General features: G+C 44.7%; 1 pseudogene; it reads right to left on the minus strand.

Moving 5' to 3' along the window:
• Positions 1-1458: 1458 nt before the first annotated feature.
• On the minus strand, positions 1459-1576 carry LOC126109984 (5S ribosomal RNA; annotated as a pseudogene).
• Between the last annotated feature and the right edge of the window lie 244 nt (positions 1577-1820).

Below are 1820 nucleotides of genomic sequence, written 5' to 3' on the forward strand. Positions count from 1 at the left end.
AAGTGACGGAGGATACCCCGTTCCACAACTAGCCAGTTCCTTTCATGTTCCACTCGCAAATAGAGTGAGGGGAAAACGACTGTGTCCATATGAGCCCAAATTTCTGGTATCCAGTCTTCACAGGTCTAACGCGAAATGTACGAGGCGTGTTTTAAGTAAGTACCGTTTTGAAATTTAAAAAAAGTCGTGCTAAGATATCTCAATAATTTTATTTTTATAATGGACGATAAATAGTTTGGACAAGAAGAGAATAGAAGCTTTCGAAATGTGGTGCTACAGAAGAATGCTGAAGATTAGATGGGTAGATCGTAATCAGGAGGTATTGAATAGGATTGGGGAGAAGAGAAATTTGTGGCACAACTTGACTAGAAGAAGGGACCGGTTGGTAGGACATGTTCTGAGGCATCAAGGGATCACCAATTTAGTATTGTAGGGCTGCGTGGAGGGTAAAAATTGTAAAGGGAGACCACCAGATGAATACACTAGCAGATTCAGAAGGATGTAGGTTGCAGTAGGTACTGGGAGATGATGAAGCTTGCAGAGGATAGAGTAGCATGGGGAGCTGCATCAAACCAGTCTCAGGACTGAAGACCACAACAACAACAACAAACAATGGTGCCCGAAGCTGTACTCAAGTTACCTGCAAAACCCCATGAACATCTGTTTAGTAGTTTTGGCGATTGGCATGTCCATAGGCAAACAGACAGACTTGATGGTTTTACAGATTTATTATCAGTGTAGATAACTAGCTGTTAGCAGCATCTGGGCTCACATATCAATCGTTTTGTTATGATGAGTGATGGCGCATAAGCAAGATCCTGTAAGTGGCCTAACGTCAGCTGCCCTCACAAGTCTGCCTGTTTGGGTAAGCATAGCTCGTAATGTGCCTCCAGCTCCCCCACCTTCATACAGAGGCACATGGGCAGGAGTGTGCATCTATGCATCATGCTATTAAAGTAGTGTGGAAGTATGGATTAAACATATTAAACAGAAAGTGTTCTTATCCTTAACTGAAGAAATGCTTGTACAAACTTGATATGCTGATTACTAGTCACATAAGTTGAAAGTGCACTGCATGCATATATCTATTGGAGACAGTCAGTCTGTCCTTCAGACTGTAAAATGCAATGAAATGGAACTACAGTAGCGACAAAAATGTGACCCACCCTGAAGAAGATGATGAGGCAAAATGAAAGTTCACAGGCTGACAGAGGATGTGATGTTATTTCATTGATTACAATAAAAACTAAACTCCTCCCGAACAGGCCATGAAGGCCCAACGGTACCGACCGGCCGCCATGTCATCCTCAGACCACAGGCGTCACTGGATGCGGATATGGAGGGGCGTGTGGTCAGCATACCACTCTCCCGGCCATATGTCAATTTTCAAGACCGGAGCTCTACCTCTCAGTCAAGTAGCTCCTCAGTTTGCCTCACAAGGGCTGAGTGCATCGCACTTGCCAACAGTGCTCGGCAGACCGGATGGTCACCCATCCAAGAGCTAGCCCAGCCCGACAGCGCTTAACTTCGGTGATCTGACGGGAACCGGTGTTACCACTACGGCAAGGCCATTGGCCATCGATTACAATGCTGGGTCAAATTCATGAAGAATTTGGCAGAACAAGCCAACTTACTAGTATTATGTTGCACCCTCCTGGAATGGATGCATGCACTGAATCGATTGGAAAGGGGATCATAAAGCTGTCGTATTTTTCCCCGAGCCAAATATTTAATATTTTGGAAATTGGCTCTGGGACAATGTCCGAATTGTTCCCACACATGACCTATGGGGAATAGATATGGGGATCTTTTTGGTCACG

The sequence above is a fragment of the Schistocerca cancellata genome, chromosome 12 (assembly GCF_023864275.1).
Source record: "Schistocerca cancellata isolate TAMUIC-IGC-003103 chromosome 12, iqSchCanc2.1, whole genome shotgun sequence".
NCBI classification, from domain to species: domain Eukaryota; kingdom Metazoa; phylum Arthropoda; class Insecta; order Orthoptera; family Acrididae; genus Schistocerca; species Schistocerca cancellata.